The 20,565-nt window shown below is 31.1% G+C and overlaps 1 protein-coding gene across 1 annotated transcript in view; it reads right to left on the bottom strand.

Moving 5' to 3' along the window:
* LOC148276971 (neurotrimin-like) overlaps window positions 1-20,565 on the bottom strand; it is a 119,157-nt gene that overhangs the window by 87,068 nt on the left and 11,524 nt on the right. The gene's annotated exons all lie outside the window — the stretch shown is intronic.

The raw sequence follows: 20,565 nt of genomic DNA, 5'->3' as shown, positions 1-20,565 counted from the left end.
TTGAGTCTTTCTAATTTTTTTATAATAATTTTCTATGCATAAATCTGTCCATAAAAATGCCCATTGGGCTTACATATAAATAAATAAGGGAAATATACAGGATCGTAGATGCCATTAGGTGGAAGAGGCAACGGAAAAGACATTGGTTTGCACATGTGAGGAGAATGGAGCCATCCAGATTCCCTCACATTAGATTGCACGGCCAACCGAAAGGTAGACACTTCTCTTCTGAAACTCTCTCTTGAAAAACAAATAAGGAGGCCTAAAGTTAAGAGAAAAAGAATAAAAAGCATTGTCAGACTGGAAGGCAAAATAATAATATTCCGTAAAAATAAAAATATAAGGCACATTGTGTCGGATTTGTTTGTATTTTGATTCAAGTGTCAAACCATCTTATATAGTCTATTAAAATTCGGAGCCCTTTGTTTTGATTTCCGCAGTCCTTGACGTTAGTTCCTTCCCCGGCGGCGAGTCAAGAAAACGCAGTACTTCATGTAATATCGTACCGAACAACACGGAAAAAACGTGTCTTCAAAATCGTGTCCGGATCAATTCAAATAAGGTGAAGTGCTAATAAAACGATCGAGTGCTATCCGGGAACAAGTGCCAAAGGAAGAAAAACGTAAGTTCTTATCCCTTTCATTTAATTCCTGGATTGATACATTTATTATAACGTATATTGGAAACCAAAAGAACATACACCACCTTTCTTCGAACACATTTCGAGAATAGGTAGCTCTTGTATACAGTCCAACAAGGAGTCAAAGGAATAACGAACATATTTTTTTCTATCTCGTTAGTAAATAATAATATATATTCGGACATATTGCCGAAGAATCCGATCGAAGAAAATAATTATGTATTGGTAAATGATTGAATTGGCATCGTATCATAGAAACATTTTTCATTTATGTTTTGAGATCTATAATCATCATCATATAAATTGATCAACAAATTTATTTATATAAAATCTTCATGCGCCTTTCGTTAAATTATTTATTTGTATCAAAATTTTAAGCTACCTACTTTTCGCGCGTCAATACTAAGCGGATCGGCCTGCCAAACGACATACGTTTTAGCATTAGCATTTCGAATACGGTTTGAATTAATGCGTTATATTATTCGATACACTATCGAATAACTAAAAACTCCGTTATCTTGTATTCAAACTACTTGGAAATCATTTTTCAATTGTTCAATTTAAATTTATCAAAATAAGTATAAGCGTAAATGTACGAGTATTCACTGCAAAATGAAACCACGCATTTAAGAGGCTGAAGGATACATAGCTATCTGGAAACAATGCGAATAGCGACCCAGAAAATATTCCACAGTTTTTGTCTTGATGTGCAAACGTCTAGATTATATTGTAGATGTAGATATATTTAACGAGCCAGATTAGCAAGCAGCCCTTGTTTACAGTACACCAAAAAGTCGAAGGTATAACGAACACATATGTTTACAACTGTGAATTTTTATTATAAATACACGAAATTATATGATATTAATTTATTTATGTTTTTTTACACTATGATACAATGAGTTTTTCAGAGTACCCTTTTCCGATGTTTTAGAGCGCATCACAGTGACAGTGTAGATATACATACATGTGTATCCACCATTTGTACCGGGTCGTTGCTATATGCAGCTTGTTGATTTGAAATCTGTGTTGTTTCACAGTCTACGCTTTTATGTAATTTCTGTTTTATTAATTTTTTTTTTACTTGAATTTTTCTTCAATGTAGGTGTAATTTATACGCCAATTTAAAGTCAATACATATATGAATAAACAAAACAAAACAAAGAGATAGTCAGTCAATTTTCTATAAATAACTTTACATTCCAAAAATAATAAAATAAATTACCACGAATAAAATAATATTGTCAGTTCCATGTACTGCTATATTCCATTTACTAATTTTGTCCATAAGAGGCCTTTTTTAAAAGTACGCCTTTTATAAATTTCTTGAATTTATTGTCCGTCATAATAAGCACATTGTTGGTTATTATATTGTAGAAGCGCACGCAGTGCCCCACAAACAATATGCTTATCTTACTTAGCTTTAATTTTGGGATTGCTAATTTGTCTTTACTTCTAGTATTGTAATTATTTTAGTCACTTTTTTTTGAAAGAGGGATATATTTTGTTGCACATACATAATTTTCTCATAAATATACTGATTTTCTATCGTAATTAATGTTTATTTCTTTAAAAACTTTTGGAAAGTGCATATACCTCTCACTACCATCTTATGCAAAATAAAAACTGCGGAAATATCGGCAGCTCAACCCCACACTTAAATGTCGTAAGACATAATAGCATGAAAGTAGCTAAAATATGCTATTCTCGTTCTATTAGGTAACATGATACTTTTTATTGTATCTCGTCGTATTAATATTTTGAGTTTGTCCAAATTTTGACATAGTTCAATTCAATGTTTTTTTACATTTTAAAATAATTAAGAAAACAATCGTTTTAAAACACAAACGTCAGAACAAGCGCGGGCTACCAACATAAAAATGCATTTGTTTTGTAAAGAATATATCTTTGGCTAGATGCATGTAAAAAAAAGAGCTGATTGAGTTGAGAAAATAACGAGATATGATTATTTTTCTTCGTGTACCTGAGAAATGACGCTGGTATGAGAGGCTAAATTCCTTTCTGGGTACGTTTTTCCGGTGAGAAGTTAAAATTTATCTACAAAATTAAGTTTTCTATATTAAAAATAGAATAAACTTAGATTTTTTTTTCTAAACTTATTATTTACCAGTTGACGATGAAGATACTTTGAATTTTTATACAAATAAACGTTTTCTTACATATATACATATATCGATATTAGTTTATACCGATAAAGGTAGCCGTTTATAATCGCTGCCCTGGCAAGTATATTTATGACACCTAGTTCATGTAATGGATGGTGGAGTGAGGTAGCATAAAGAAAACGATTAATTTGAGTCAGTTGTTGACAAATTCGATAGCCTAGGCTGCCAATTGAAAGAATTTATAGAACATTTCAATCGCCTTTTTACTTTCTGTAAAGTTTACATAAAAAAAGATAAGCGTCCTGCCATTCCTGGATGTCAAAGTTATATGAAAAGAAGATGTAATCTTACTAGATTTTCCCAACTAATATCGAAATATTGGATAGTAGTCACCGGGTAAAAATATCTACATATAAACGTAATTTTACATCATAGTCACGATATTGTGAATTATAAAATAGGTATTCTTGTTTGGTAATCACCAATCACAATACATCTCACGAAATATTAAAATTTATAAAAAACATTTTGCCAACAAAATAAACAAACCATTACGCCGTTTCCCCGTAGGGTAGACAGAGAGGATATAACGTCACATCACTCTATCTTTGCATACAAATCTCGCTTCTTCTACATTTATACATCTTCTATTTCAACTTTTGACATGTCCATCTTCGTATTTGTTGGATTCGGTCACGCCATATATAGTTGGATAATTTATATAGCGCCCTTTGTGTGTAAATCACTTGAAGGGCGCTGTACAATTAGTAAATATCCCAGTACGTCTTGCAGCTACAGAGCGCATGGACGGTTGGGATTCTAGTTCCTCGTTTTCAATTAAGATCAATAAAAAATTGTAACAGATAGCAGCTAGATTACAGGACGTTTTGCAGCGACGGAGCGCATAGACAGCTAGAAATTTAGCCCCCATTTACACATTTAAAAAATTGCCAAATAAATTTGGTGAATAAATGATACTTTAAAAAAAATATTAATAATAAAAAGGAGTAAGATTACAACACGTCTTGCAGCTACTAAGCGTATAGGCGATTGGAATTCTAGACCCCATTTACAAAATTTAGGTGTTTTAAAGTTGATACATGAAAGCTAGATAACCAATCATCGTGCAACAAAGCGCATGGACGAGTGGAATTCTAGCAAAGTTAAAATGATACGAGTATCAATAAATTTACAAAAAATTGAGAATAGTTGTAAATTTGTCAAGTGTTCATGCCAAGAAGTAAGCAATACAAACTAAATAAATAAAACACTGTTTCAACTCCATGTCTTTCTCTGTCTTCCTCTATTTCTGAATTCATCAACATTTGCATTGTAAATAATCTTAACCGTTCTTTCGCTGTCTATTTGATCCACATGTCTAAACCAGCGCAGAGCAGAGCTCCTTTCTTGATTTTGTCGATAATGCTTGTCTCAGCCTTACATAATGTACGGATCTCAACATTTGTGCATCTATTGTTCATAGTTTTACCACACATTCACCCGAGAGATCGGATTTTGACAGCATTCAGCCTTCTTTCATCCCGGTTTTTCCAAGTCCATACTTCGCTCCCGTACATCAGGGTCGGGACCAGGACTCCGCTGTGAACTTTAGCTTCTTGCGTCAAACATTTATTTGCCAACGTTGTTAAGCTAGTTTATAGCTTGTGTTTTTTTGTATCATAAAAAAAGCGTTTAAATTATTATTTAAGTGACAGATGTTTCACTTCTTAAGAATTTTTAGTAAATTTAGAAAATAAGGGTCGTTTTATAAGCAATTCTTGAAAGCGGCGAAGCTTCATGGAATTAAATTATTTATGAGCCTTTGGGAAGTTAAGGGAGGGAATCTTGGGTACATTTTTAATGTAAGTTTCATTTTCTTGCAAGTATTTTAAGATATAAATAATGAAGCCTCATTAGACTTCTTTTGTTTGTATTTTGTTTTTGTAAAGAGTAATTTTGTCATGAACATAAAAAAATCCCCGTAAGACTTTTTTATTTACGTATGAGGTATTATATTTATTTATAATAATAGGAAAAAATATTAAAAATAATATGTAATTACATTTATTTTTTTATACATTGCATAACATATGTAACTTTTTGTTCACTTTGCCCAGCTATATCAAACAGTAATAACGATTTTCTTGTTATATTACTTTAAAATATTTTATTGTTTAATTTGTTCCTTCATTTATTGTAAAATTGTTTACACTTTGTAATGAATATGTTGTATAATTTTAAAGTTTTTTAAAAAAATAAATGTATAATTTTTAGATTTAACTTTTTTATAAATCTTGGGTGGAAGGAAATTTATGTTTTTTATTTTTTTTAAATTAATTTTATTTATTAGGGATATCAGCAGTAGTACATGTAAAAATAAATAATTAATCAAATATACAGAGAATAAAACCAATGACAGATATCCACAGAAATACATTAAATACTTGTACAATACATGCTAGTGTGTTTGAGTTAGTGTAAATGTGTGAGAGGGTGGGTGAGGGGGTGTTATAATGGAATGAGGGTGGACATGTGTGTAAATATTATTGCACAAGTGGCAAAAATATAAAAAATTACAAAATAGTAAGAATTAGAGAGAAAATAAGATTTTATTATAGAAACTAAGTATAAGAAAAAAAAGTTTGTTTTAAAACGCGCACTTTACATGTTCATTTGTGACAATCGAACGGATCAACGAGGAGAAAGTTTAAATTATATTCACGAGCTAAACGTGTAAGCGGAGAGTTTTGGGCAGAGTTCGTACAAACTGCTGGCACATGAAATAGAGAGCTCGACGTGTGACGGGTGCGGTAGCTTGGGACATTTAATGATTACTCCGACATAAGAGCCGGACTATCCAGACGTCTATTAAGTATGTCATGTAGGATCTCCATGTCTAATAGTAGATGGCATTATAAATTAGTATTTTATTTTTTTGTAAAAAGCAGATTTGCCATTCATGTTAATAAAATAAAATAAAACATAGGTAGTGCACGTTTTTTTCAAAATTTTAAAATGATTAACGAAAGTAAAACAAAATGGTAAATGTTATACGTCATGAAAGAAAACTTTCTGCTTTACAAATCTTTGGTTAATCAAAAAGATTACCTGTAAATCTACCCGAAATCTTCGTCAATAGAAGTTTGATTCATCTGGCTCATTATTATTTTTCGTCCTAGGCAACGCAACGCCTGAAATTACTCCTCAATTTTTATACCGACATTTTTTAATTTAAATTATAATGATTGATTACAAACCTGGTTCTTCAAATATAAGTTTTGGAATAAATAACTCTTTTTTTTTGTTTATTTTTCCATACATATATTTACAAAGAATTTTAATTACAAAAATACACTTTAAAAAATACATCTTAATTAAGCTATAACATAATTTGGAAAAAATGCCCACAATAACTTCAGCGTCTGAGCTTAGGCCATTCCTTTTTTAATGATTAAAAAGTTTATAGCATATAAATATGGTATGTCATAACCATGAAGAAAGAAATAAAAAAAAACAAACAAGATTAAAACATGCTGATAGAACAATAAACAGGATTTATTTGCAATATTTCATTATATTTTATTGTTATTTTTTAAAGAAGGTGTATATCTTTTCGTTCGATGCTAATCCAAGAACTCAAACCTACTTTAAACGGTATCAGTGATTTAATAGTTATGCTTTAGGTAGAAGATTGAAAAATCTTAAACCAACATGTAAGGAGTGCCTCTGTGCGAACTTAGTTCTGCATCCTGGATTTGACAGTACACTATCGGATCTACTGCAAATCCGATTTAGAATATTACTAAATAATTTCCTATTTATATAAACATATTTTAGGCACTGAAATAAGTTTAAACTGTTTTAACTAAGATACTCATGCAAGGGAGGTTACGGGTTCAATTCAACTGTCATTAAATGTGGATTTTCTCAAGCCTGGGTGTTCTGTGCTAAACTTCACCACTGTAATTGGGCATCCTGGCCTGTTGTGGCACAAAAAAAGAAGATGAATTATTTGTTTATACATTATTTAATATTTTCTAAAAACTCTGCGGGCGTATAAATACTAGTAAACAATGTAATTTTATAGTAAAAAGTATCAATTCATTTTTTATTTTAAATAGTCAAAATTGTTTTCAAAAAGTCTAATTGAATAAAGTGGAAAAGTTGAACAATAAAATATCCGTAGTAGTTATCTTTCTTGGAAGTAGTCTTAGCGAACTCTTTTTAGATTTATAGTAAAAGTTGCACTATAAGCTTTAAGAATGATAACTAATGTAATATAATATGTAATATATCCAAAAAACTTCGAAAGTTCAATGTCAGGGACGTAAAGTTCAACATTAAAAAGTAAAATACTAGACTTACTTAGTGATTTATTGATTTATAGGACCGAAATTGTTCATTTTATTATCATCATTGTCTTTCCGCACATAATGGTGCATATGGTACTGAAGTACACGAAACGGGGTAGTTTTAATATTTTTTGCTACACGAAGAAAATATGAGTCTTAAGCGTCAAGTGCCAGTTAAGAGATTATAAAATACTTTAGAGTAAAAATATTTTTTTAAAGATTTGTTGTCGATAATCATGTCAAAAATCGGACCCGAGACCTCTTGCATGGTAGGCAATCACGCCGACCATTACATCACGGGATGGACAAAATTTTCCTTTTTTTTGCACCACAACAGGCCAGAAGGCTCAATTACAGTGGTAAATATAAAACACCCAGCTTTGAGGAAAATCACATAATTTTTTTGTGTTCTCACCGAGAATCGAACCTAGACCTTCCGTGCGTGAGTAAAGTGACTTAGCCATTATACTACAAAGGTTGCCATTTATGTAATGTAAAACCTAGTATTTTTAAAAAGAGATGGAGAACATTTTAGAGAATTGGATATGCAAGGCCTATTAACTGTCATTATCTGGTTTAAGTGGTCACTTTAAGACTATGTAACGTTCACTATTCTGCCTTTGTTTAAATATTCACTTTTCATCAACTCGTTCATGTGTTGACCTTGTATACAAATATTTGGAGATGCTTTTAGTATTTTAATGAACATGCATATTATTATCTTTATTTTATGATTTTTTTAATATACCCATTAAATCGGTAAATTTTGATAAAATCACTTAAAAGTTCTTAATTAAAACACCGTCGCTTATAAAGATCTCTGTGTTACATAAACTATTCTGTATATGTTAAAACATGCACTTCTCTTGACTCTTCCATCAATTGACATTTGTGAAATAGAGTTGAGAAAATGCGAATGAGGACAGGACTTTTAGTCCCATGGAGATTGGACTTATGTCTCAAATAATGTACAATTAACTTATGTATGAAATTAAAAAAAATATGTTTAAACATAGGCATAGGAATGCAACAGTGTGTAAAATGCCACTCAAACAAGAAGATGACAAGCCATAAATGTCTAGACTTCCATATTCCCCTTTACAAAATACTATTCACATCTGTTGTACTAATTATAATTATCCTGGTTGATTATTTGTGGATTCCCTATTAATATTTTGATGTAAGGAGTGACGCTTTACCATTCATCAAACCGCAAGCTGGGAGTTTTCCTTAATTCTGACCATTCTCTTGACGCTCAAATTAGTACAACGATAAGTTAATGCTTTTATCAGTTGAGAAAAATAAATGCGTTTGTAGTGTCTTAAGTCGACTATTGTAATGGTATCTACGCAGGCCTACCAATAAATAAAATGACTCGCCTACAGTTTGTGTTGAATGCTCCAGCGAGACTTATTTTTTTAATGTCTAAATTTAGTCATGTCACTCCACTACTTTGGAAATAACACTGGTTTCGTTTTCCAAATAAAGTGGAATACAAACTATCTTGGCGTATGTATAAGTCACTGCAAAACTCTGTTCCAAAATATCTAAGGAAACTTTGCATTCCAGATGAACTAGAACTGAACTGAACGTCTTAAGTTTAGATAAAATACGTCTACGTCGAGAGAAAAAGTCATTTTACCTATACGTAAACAGAGCACTAAATTCGGTGAACGCGCATTTGTTGTCACAGGCCCTATGGCATGAAATGCTCTCCCAGCAGAAGTGCTGAACTGTGAGAGTGTAGTGATGTTTCGGAAAAATCTTAAAACCTACTTCTTCTCTAAACCATTTGAATAAATCCGTAGCATGTGATTTTAAAACAAAAATTGCAATAAAAACCTTTATTAACATAAAAAACAAAACATACAGTAAAAAAATGGAACACTCAAGGTTGAACTTGCCTTGAATTTAGCGAAGTTCTATCTACTTTTCACAATTTCGCTTTAAAGAATAAATTTCTTAGAACCATTCTTGTAGATATTTTTATATGTCAAGTCGTTTATCTGAAACGCGTGGGGAAAGAGGGCAAAAGCGAAACAAAAGAAGGCTTTTCTTGTATCCATAAATAGGATAATATTTATACTTCAGTGAAAACTAAGAACTTAGTTATTCGTATAACCAACCTTTCAATGTTATTGTAATTTGTTTTTTACTTTTGTAAGAAAAATGTTTAATATATATTGAAGATTTAGTCAAAAAACCTACATACACATTTATAAATTTTCTTAAAAGTTAAAAAGAAGGTCAACTTAAAATATTGATCAAAATAATGTTCCACACTGCAATGTTCCATTGTTCCTGGACTGGCATCTGAAGCATAAGGCTGATCACCTCACTTTAATGACGCAAATGATCGAAATGTAGGAATTATAGTAGTTGAGAGTTGGAGCTCTTACCCCAGTTAGAGATTGACAGTTGCTGTTTTATTCGTAGTTATTACATGGCAAAAAAATAATGAATTAAATCATTTCATCCGAATGTTATGGCGATGTGGTATTGATCTGGCTGCACTGGGACTGACTGGACATTACCACGCCCTGTGGTCTCTTTATAGGCCACGTTTCTTTGTTCTTCATATCTCCATGGTAAGAACGATGTTAATACACTGAAGGACGTTGCTCTCGTCGTTATGTGCAATACTGTTAGACTTGCGGAATATGTTGGATTGCATTCAATACAACACGATGACTTGTTTAATCGGTCGTCAATCTATATTTCAGGTGAAATGGCTTCACGTCTGTGTGTCATCAATCAATAAATTATGAACCCCACAGATATATAACAATAAAAATAAAAAAATTACTAAGCTAAATGTGTGTCGTTATAAATACAAAAAAATAAAATAAAGGTTAACAGCTAAATATCGGACTTATTGCCGCTAAGAATTAAACCAATTAAAATAAAAATGTAGTAAAAATTACAATTTAAATTGCGTTTGATAATGAAAAAAAATGAGAGAAAATAATAACCCTATAAATATGATGGTACTTCGTGTTTATATTATTTATATTCAATACATTTAAATGTACTCCTTTGCAACTTCCAAATATTCATTAATACTAAAGTAGCAAAAAAATATACTGTTGATTTCCTTTTTTTTTTAAAGTTCATCGAATATTTTTAGGGTCCTACATATGGACCCTCTTTGAATAAACGATTTTTTCCGTAATGGAATTTTCAATTTACTTTAATTTCTAGTGTTTTTTTCCTGTTTGCTAAAATATTCAGGTCCTGATTTCGCAAAAAAACAAAGTTCCATAATATAAATACTGGTCAACGTTAAAAAAATTAATCGAATGTAATTTGTGCGTTGCATTGAATGCTCCTGTATTAAACACCCTTTTACGCGTATTCAAATTTAATTACAAACTGTACACTTTTACTAATATTTTACGATTTGAACAATTTTTGAATGGGGCCTTAGGAGGACTCTGAACTGTGCTTTCGACAAGCTGGACTTGAGATCGCAAAAATTTTAATCTAACCCGCGCGAGATGGACAATACGATGCCGGATGCACCAGAAGATCAAATTTATCATATCTCCATAGTGGTGGCCTCAGTGGTGAAGTGGTCAAGATGCTTGACTCGTACACGGAAGGTCCCGGGGTCGATTCCCGGTGAGAACAAAAAAATCAAGCTGATTTTTCTCAAGCCTGGGTGTTCTGTGATGTAATCCACCGAAGTTTTCAGATAAAGCATACAATTTACATTTTTAAATTACCGTACATTTTCAATTACAAGTTATCAAATTCCTTTGACACCAAATGGCTCCACTCGATCGATCGTATCAAAAAGGCTATAAAATTGAAAATTGGTAACTTGTACATTTTTAAGATACTTGATTGTGCACAAATTTATTTAGCTTTTTGTATAATATAAATTCTGTAAAAAAATATGTTAATCCATTGCCCCTAGCCAACCCTTTAAGAATAAAGAAAAAAATTAATTTCAAAAGTTGGATAGAGACTTGCATTTGGTGACCTTATTCAAACTTTATAACATTTATGGATGTTTTAATTTTTTAACATACCTAGATAGACTTGTATAAACTATTAAATTTTATCTTTTTGTAATTGCGCCGTGACCGACTGTGGAACGGTGCAACTTTTGATAAAACCTGACAACCTTTTGTGAAATAAAGATTCAGTTCTTTTACACTGCATTTTATGAGTCAATCATTCCACAAGCCTCCACCTCTACTCCACGCATCTCCAGGCTCCAACGGTCGTTGAGCGCTCTGCCCCTACAGCCCCGATCTTAATTACGTCAAGAACCTAGCCGAAGGTTCCTCCTGCTTGGAGACCGTTATATAAGACAGGTTCTAAACGTGATTATTTTACGGGCTAAGCAAAGAGGTTTTACGCTGCAGGCCTCCGAGCTGAAGTAGGGTACAGGCGATTGGCCTTCAAAAGAGACGTCTGCGCGACAGCACTTGACTTCTACCTGAGACCAAGAGTGGCCCCCGAAAACAACGAAAGTAAATGTCGTAGCCACGGTTACGGTTCATATATTTGTCTTCTTCTGGAACACTGGGTCCGGCGGTCACTAGCAACGTGTCGTTTAGGTTTTGGATTTACAACCCGGAGCCAGAACCTTGAGCAGTTGTTGGACCAGCGTTTTTTGTAAGCTAAGTGGCAACTCGTAATCCTTCTGTTGCGAATGCACGCGCGTGTTGGATATAGTACCAATGCAGTGCTCTATGTACCAACGAGTGCGGACAGAGGTATGATGATACAAAAAAGTTATTTTAGCTTTTTGTTATCGAATGTGTTAATAATATAATATTGAGCAATGTGTTTTAGATTGATGCCGAAAATTTAAAAAACTTTTTGACAGACTTAGACTTGTGGGACTTTCTTGTGAGTAGTTTTGTCGGCTTCAGTTTAATGGGCATACGCGGTTTCTTAACTATTACAGTTCAATGGTTATTTTACTTCTTGAAGGGTGAAATCTAGTATTTATCTGCAAAAAATGAGTCGCTCAAAATATTTATATATTTATTTATTTTGTTCATTAACGCCCAAAAGGCATTTACAAAAAATAAAAATGAAATACATGCTAAGATACTAAATAATAAACACAGAATATACAGAAAAAAATATGTGAAATTAGCTAAAAAGGATATGATAAAAAGTTTTACAAAGTAAAAAAAAAAAACAATAATAACAAAGGTATGCAAGAAAAAACAGGAAGCATATAAACAAAAAATGCAATGATATAAGCTTATGAAATAAATTCTGTAAAGCAAACAATAAATAAAGTGTTATGGTTAGCAAGAAAGACATTTTTTAGTCAAATTAATAAACAAGCAAGCATATATTATCACGAAAAAATAAGAAATAAAAATATGTATCTATGAAATGCGCATTTGCCAATACGAAAATGCAATTTGATATAATAGTAAAAAATAAAAAAAAAGTATAAGGTAATAAAAATAAACAAGTAAATATTTTTTTTAAGTTTATGGAATTGAATTGTCAATAATAGTTTGACGAGCAGCTACAAATAAACTTGATATTGTTGACTTATAAGATAGTAAAGAATTGGACAGAATGTCTGCAGCCGTTCCATAAGTGTTACCTAACCTATGCAGTCTCGGTATCAATGAATTGTTTTGTTATAAAGAAGATTTTAAAAACAGTGGTGGGATATTATCGGGACCAGCAGATTTACTAACGTCTAGGGCTTTTATTTTATTTATGACATCTTGAAGAGTAATTTGGCAACTAGAAATATCCAAGACGCTATCTAAAAATTAAGAAAAATTGTATGTGTAATTAAAATTAAGAATTGAAATAAAGAATAAAAAACATGCTCTGATGTTAAAATAAAATAAAATAGTTATAACATTTAAAAAAAAAAAAAAAGTATATGAAATTAGTCGATTCAATATGTCACAAAAGTCTCCTGCAATGATCTTTTTTCTTAGACAAAATCCAAACTTGTACACTTCTCCTGAAAATTGAATGTGAATCCTATTTGAGTGCAGGCAGTTTAAAAATACGTTCTGTAAGTGAAATATACGAATTTCGGGTTGGTGTTTTTGACTCGATGGCTACCCTGGGTAATTTCGAGAAGTTAAATTGAGTGCAAACAAGTCGGCCTTGTAGCGTAGTAGTTGGTACACTCGCCTACTATGCTTGAGGTCCCGGATTCAATTCCTTGACACTACAATATTTCACTGTTTGTAGACTGTTACAAAAAGTGTAATACTAATCACCTTCAAATAACAGGTTATCTAGATACACTGCATTAATTATCCCAATATAGTGCCCTTTGCACCATTGTGATATGGGATTTTGATGTCGGCATACCTGGAATGTTACGGAAGTTCACTAAGTACGTGTATTCATAACAGAACTTAAAAAAGCTTAAATTCTATGATACTCGTACACTATTGAATATGTAAACTAACTTTAGTTAGTTAACGTAGTAAGATTAATGTGCATAAAGCTCATATATTTTTATATGGTGCAGGAAATTGTGACAAGAGTTGCACAAAGTGAAAATAATTTTGAGGTTTTATATTTACTAAAATAATATTAGTGCCATAATATACTGAGGTCCTAGGTTCGACTACTGGCAGAATGGGCGTGAAATATCCATACTGCAATATTTAATTGTTCTTGGACTGTAAAAATGCATTTGGTTTACCATGTACAGTGCCCTTTGCACCACGTGTTTGTGGAAAAGGGAATGATGATGATAATAATAACAATAACATTATCTGGTAACAATTAAAAAAACATTTAATGAGGCAGCCTTGGCTAGGCGATGTAAAAACCAAAAAAAGCTGTAATCCATATAAAAAGTAAAACTTTAAAAAAAAAGGAAATGAACGTATTAGAAAAAAACAATAAATGCAATTAACGTTTTTGTTATGTACAAACTAAATTGGTTGATTTCTATAAGTAAGTATTTCAATATAAATGGTGGAAAATTTGGAAAGATTCCATATTATCTCTATTTCCTCTCTCGTGCAGTTTTCCGATAGAAGAAATCAAAAGAGAACTGACAGCAGATGACAGATATTAGATAGTAGAGACTGGATAGCTGAGAGCGGATAGCAAATAGCAGAGAGCAGAGAGCAGGTAACATATAGCAGATAGCAGATATTATATAGCAGGTAGCAGATAGCTGTAGCAGATAACAGATAGCGGATTGCAGATAGCAGTTATTGAAAATACCTAAAAAAAAAAAAAAACTGAAAAAAATATCATCAGGAGTAAAATTATAAATCGCGAGAAAAAATGCGATGATATGAAATTCTGCGCGAACCTCAAGAAAAGATAAAAATATCTAGAAAAAAATACTTTTTTTTTATTTCATGTTTTCCGAAAAATAAACTCTCGTGTGTATTATCAAATTGTTTTTCATGTTCATTTTATATTTGAATTATGCGCAGTGGCGTAATAAAGCTTCCTGAATAATTATCCTTTATTTCATCCTTCATCCGTATTAAAAATTCGAGTTAGCGCAAAATTTCGGTAATTCTCGTTTTAAGCAATGCAAATCACAGCCGATATGAATTCTCACCCATTACCTCGCTCCCAGTTACTAACTGGCTGAAATTCGTCCGAACTTTTGGATCCAACATTTCAATTAAATATTACCTAAACTTCGAGAGCCTTCGCTGAGAAGCAAATCGACCGCCGCAGATATTGAGAAATTCACGGTACATTTATCCAATTAGTTAACTTTATTGAAAATTTAATTAAGGGATTGGCGGAAAAAAGAGGAAATCCTTCGCCCGGCACTTAATCAAATCCATAAATCTTTCTAGTGTCATATGGTAAAAGGAATAAATTTATGATCTTTTACTATTTTGGACCTCGGTCAAATATTTTTTTTCATTTTTTAATGTTTTGATCATGGCTGTTTGAGTAATGTACCTACAGATTAACCTTTCCTTACCGAGCGTGAAAAAACTCCGCGAGTTTCAGAGAGGTATCAGGAATACCCCAGCTTAAATGCTCTAAATATGACCATAAGAAAACTTCATGTCATTGTGGTTGTCATAATAGTGTTTCTTAAATTATTTTGAGTTTTCTTCGAAATTCATAAAATACTGTTTAGAGAGAATGCTTTATGACATCTTACTGCTTTTGCTGTTGTACGTTTAACAGCACTAATATAGTACCCAACGGGAAGTTAGTAGGGGAAATGCATGTAAAATATAATCCATACAATCTGGATTGTTGTGGATATTTCTGGAAATAAGCTAACAATTAGCAAGAAGCACGCGTGTTAACTAACAAACATATCAAATATAAATTAACTGTATGGCGAATAAATTGTTGTTCTTCGTTTTTTTTACGGGAGAAAAGTAAATTAAAATCTAAAATATGATTTAAAGAATTTGGCAGAAAAGTATTTCAATAATTTTTAAGCATTTTTTATATTATGGGGTTAGTATTATCCAAAAATTAAAATCAATATTATTAACAAAAAAATGATTGAAAAAAATTCTACTTATGAGACTAGATACCTCTCATTAGCCCAAATGAGTTAAAACTTCAATATTTACATAAATCAAAATAAAGATAATTAAAGAACGTAATCTCTCAACAACATTTATATGTTTATAATATAGAAAACATTCAACATAAATTTCTACGATACATAAACTACAAACTAAACATTCCAATACAAAATGTGAATTATGACTATTTATTAACACTGCTTAACCTAACAACACTTTTTGAAAGACGAACTATTAATGATCTCATTGTACGGTATAAAATTGTAAACTCTCTTTTTGACGCACCAAAAATAATTGAATTGATTAATTTTAGAGTACCTGCTGTCAACACTAGGAGTAATTTATTGTTTCATTGCTCCAGTACTTCTTCCAACCAACAAAACAATTCATTGATACCGAGACTGCATAGGTTAGGTAACACTTATGGAACGGCTGCAGACATTCTGTCCAATTCTTTACCATCTTATAAGTCCAAAATATCAAGTTTATTTGTAGCTGCTCGTCAAACCATTATTGACAATTCAATTTCATAATTTAAAAAAAATACTTACTTGTTTATTTTTATTACCTTATACTTGTTTTTTTATTTTTTACCATTATATCAAATTGTACTGTAGTATTGGCAAATACGCATTTCATAAATACATATTTTTATTTCTTATTTTTTCGTAATAATATATGCTTGCTTGTTTATTAATTTAACTTAAAAATGTCTTTCTTGCTTACCGTAACACTTTATTTATTGTTTGCCTTACAGAATTTATTTCATAAGCTTATATCTTTGCATTTTTTGTTTATATGCTTACTGTTTTTTCTTGCATACCTTTGTTATTATTGTTTTTTTTTTTTTTTACTTTGTAAAACTTTTTATCATATTCTTTCTAACTTATTGCACATATTTTTTCTGTATATTCTGTTTATTATTTAGTATGTTAGCATGTAATTTATTTTTATTTTTTGTAAATGCCTTTTTTTAAATTTTTTATTTTTATTTGATTTAATAGCATAATTATACATTTTTACAATTTAAAAAAAATTCACTTGTTATATTTTTACTAAAACTAAAATCCCACCAAGCCACTTTTTGTAGCTTGTTGGTGGTTGGGCGTTAATGAACAAAATAAATAAATAAATAAATACATAAATAAATAAAGCCAAAAGATCGTCATCAACGACCTCAGGTTGGCAGCAGCCTGCAGTTTCAGTTTCCCATATTCACTATCATTTTTTTATAACTAATTAAGCGAATATTCAATATTCCTTTAAAAACAAACTGCGAAAATAACAAAAAAAAAGAAAGTAAAAGCTTTTATTGTACCCCTTACTGCATTATTGTCAATTTGTGATAATTAAACCAGCCAACCGATCGTCAGATCTGTAAACGCCTTGAAAATTTTGCATTTGAAATTTTCTTCGTAATAGAAATATTTCGTATTTTACATAATAAAGGATCTTGGGATTCAAGGACGCTTGTATTGATTTTTTATAAAGGGTACAAATAATAATATTAGAAGACTGGGTTTACGGATAATAGGATTGCTGTAGTAAAGGGTTCCATTCCTTAGGGGTTCACAACTTTATTGTAACCCGAAAATCTGTCCGCTACTTTGTCCTATGCTCCATAGCGTATAAATATGTAAAATATAAACTGCCCTTTCTCATATCATAATAATACTAGCGAAGCGAAAAACAAAATCTATAAACCATCGAATAAATCATAACCAGTTTTGATAATAATCGATTTATTATATGGCACGAAAGGTTTCGGGCTCAATTTCCGTTAAGATCACAATGATTTAATGTGTTTTTTTAAAACTGTAGTTATGAAAAAACGTCCAACCCTCAAAATACCAAAAATGAGCTTAATGCCGATTTCGATAGCATACTACGAGATTTTTATGTATTGAAGACGTCTAAGGTCCTAGTGCTTTAATTTTTTGCCAATTAAATAAATTGAAACTGCATGTATCTTCTTTACTTCTTCATCCGCACTGAATAAAAAATAGGGCACTGTATCGAGATTTTTTGATAATTAATAAATTATATTTAAAAGTATTGACAATGATTACCCTTTTCGAGTGTTTTGAAACTTTCTAATATATGATTCAAATGGATTTTTCTCTTCTTTATATAGTAATCAACTCATTTATTAGGTGTTAAGATTTACTGAAGTAGGTGCGTTTTCATGTTGTACCCGTTCAACATGCTAGCCATGAAACTTATTTTTATTTTGAGAGTTCTAAAACCAATCTAAGTCTAAATTTATCACATGTATTCCCCTATCCCAACACAATATATAATGGTAATGCGTATTGGAATATGGCTGATGCATTTAGTTCTAGACTTGCTAGTTATAATTCGAGTTTGATCTTACTTTTTTACTCTCAACATAATTGTGTGTCATTCAGGTAAAGAGCTACAAGTTACTATTAGCTGATTAAAAGAGTCATTTTTTTACTGGTTTATTTCTTTAACACACAATTTTGTGTGCTATCATACAATAAAATTAAAATGTGTAGACTTTAAAATGAAATTTGTGGATCGGTATACTTCATATTGTGTTTCTTCTAATATTTTATACAAATTACGTGTAATTGTTCACCTAATAGTAGCATCAAATTATACGACGTTGAGCAAATTGTATTAAATTAATATTAGAATGAATATTTTTTTCCCTACTTGTATCTTTTCACCCAACCTTAGCCATAACCATAGACCTTATAGAGCGAAATTGCTTACTTGACTCATTTTCTTAATTTTAGTGACATATGTGTCTCTTTACTCAGATGTCACAGAATATTTATTTTATATTTAAACTAGTTAAGGCATTAGAAGAAAGAACGTTTCCATCAAAAGTTGATTAAGGATGCGTGATTCGAAGAACTATGACATTTTAAACGGTTTCTTCTACAAACCAGAAATAATAAATGTTCGCATAGAAAATTTACTTTATTCCCGAGCCTTAATTTGCGTACTATTGATTTAGCTGCTTTACTATTAATTTTTACTATTTTAAATTATGATGGGACCTTAATTTTTAGCGCGAGTCTTGAAATTTTGTAATACTGCAGTAAAGAAAAAATCTTTTAAAATCAATTTTTCCGGTCATGAATGGCGGGAATCGAATTTGGAACCCCAGACATGGTAGAAAACTGCGATAATCATCCCAATCAATTTATTATTCTTAAAACAAAGTTTGTTTAGAAACGTAACTGAGAAACTTTGTAATTAAAACGTATATTTCTAAATATTAAAATAAAATAAACGCAACACTACGGCGAGAATGATCGGTAACCAAATCTTAAGTCTGGTGATGTTGAAAGCAAGCAGAACCGAGGGATATATATGACAAGATGTATGAATGTGGAACAAGGACTCGAAACTAAACAATTAGGATAGACAGATTCTTAAAAAAAAAAATTGCAACGCTAATACTGCAAACAAATCCTGTCTTTTGTTCTATCAGCATTTGTTAATTTTGTTTGTTTTTTTTCTTCTTTTTTCATGCTTAAGTCATATCATATTTATATGCTATAAACTTTAAAATAATTAAAAAAGGAATGCCCCACGCTCAGAAGCTGAAATCTTTGTGGGAATTTTTTTCAAATTATGTGATAGCTTAATTTTTAGATGTATTTTTTAATTAAACTTATATCCTAATATATGTATGGAAAAATAAACCAAAAAAAATTGCAGGTGATTCCGTTAATTTCCCATTGTTATTGGGGCCAAATTGTGTTATTTATGCAACTGATGTTTCTAAGAATAGAAAGTTTAATCAAACCTTTAGTCAATATTTTTATTTAATTTTTGAGAAAACCGTAAAACTATTTCGCCTTATTAGGGCATTTTCGAAACGAATGACATTAGTTTGAAAATGAACTAATAAAAAATAACAATTGAAGGAATAGGGCAAAAATGGTCTCATTAACAAATGAGTCTTCCATTTTCCAAATCCGCCATCTCCCTCCCATAACGGGTTTCGGAAATAGACGACTCAAATAACGAATTTTACTGGAGAACAAAAAGAAGTGTAAAAACCGTTTTTGTGGGATCGTGAGTTCATATTTTTTTTTAAAATAGGTTTTTAACTAATGTGGTAGATATTTTTACAACCAATTACATGAGATCAAACCAAAACGTCAACTTTATGTTTTAACAAAAAGCTCGTTTCTTGAATTGACAGAACCAGCTTATTGCAGCAATTGTTGGATCCTGAGTTTTATTTTTCTACCATGATCCCATATTATTGTTGACATAAGTCGTAATTAAAAAAAAAAAAAAACAAGAAGAAGTAACAAAAAAAATACAAAAAGATAGTAAATAATGTGTACCCCTTCATTATTTTACAACAAATTATTAAAATATTCATAGCGTCTTCACCGTATACTGCGCAAAAATCGCTAGCAGCTTTATTTCCTGGATTGAACGAGAACGGAACGAGGTGTCAAAAATGCTCATTTTGCTTGTAAATTAATAAAATAATATTTGAACACCTTAAAATTTATAAGCTCAAATTTATACCACACGACGACACATTTTTTATGTTTTGAATATTCCGTTGAACTCATTCAGGAAAAACAAATTGCAAAGATATCTCAAAAATCGCAAAAATGCAATCAGCCCGTTTTTAGGCGTGAGTCCTACAATTGTCAGATTTGTTAATAAATAAAAACGCCGCGTCGCGCCGGCTCTAAAAAGTGTTTGATTTGATAAATATTAACACTTTTTTTTATGACATTTTTACAGTTTTAACATTTCAATTTTCATATTTTTACCAAAACTAAAATCCCACCAAGCCATTTTCTGTAGCTTGTAATTACTAAAATGGAGTTTTATTAATTTATCCGATTTGTCACATCACTGGTCTAAATAAAATGTGTATTTAAAGCACGTACGCGTCATAATTTTACTGTTGACAAGTACATTTTTATCAGTAAAGGCTGGATTTGGATAAAAAC

The sequence above is a fragment of the Micrasema longulum genome, unplaced genomic scaffold, assembly GCF_059751315.1.
Source record: "Micrasema longulum isolate JH-2025_06_02 unplaced genomic scaffold, ASM5975131v1 h1tg001114l, whole genome shotgun sequence".
Taxonomy (NCBI): Eukaryota; Metazoa; Arthropoda; class Insecta; order Trichoptera; family Brachycentridae; genus Micrasema; species Micrasema longulum.
Note: the sequence above shows the minus strand (reverse complement) of the source record. Positions and strands in the feature narration are given on the sequence as shown.